The following is a 215-nucleotide window of genomic DNA, read 5'->3' as shown; positions in this document are numbered from 1 at the left end:
AACTTTGTACGAGTGGTACTTGAAGCCAGTGATAGCCCGTTGAAGGATGCTGATTGTGGCTATACAACTTCAACAACGTGCCTGCAACTCATGAGTGGCAAAGTATAACATGCCGCCTTTTTCTTAAACAAGCCCCTTCAAATTATGTATGCAATATGCTAGGAAGAACTCATGACAGCCTTGTTTGTATGCATGTCTTAATGTATTTTCATACT

The sequence above is a fragment of the Triticum aestivum genome, chromosome 1D (genome assembly GCF_018294505.1).
Source record: "Triticum aestivum cultivar Chinese Spring chromosome 1D, IWGSC CS RefSeq v2.1, whole genome shotgun sequence".
NCBI lineage: Eukaryota > Viridiplantae > Streptophyta > Magnoliopsida > Poales > Poaceae > Triticum > Triticum aestivum.
Note: the sequence above shows the minus strand (reverse complement) of the source record.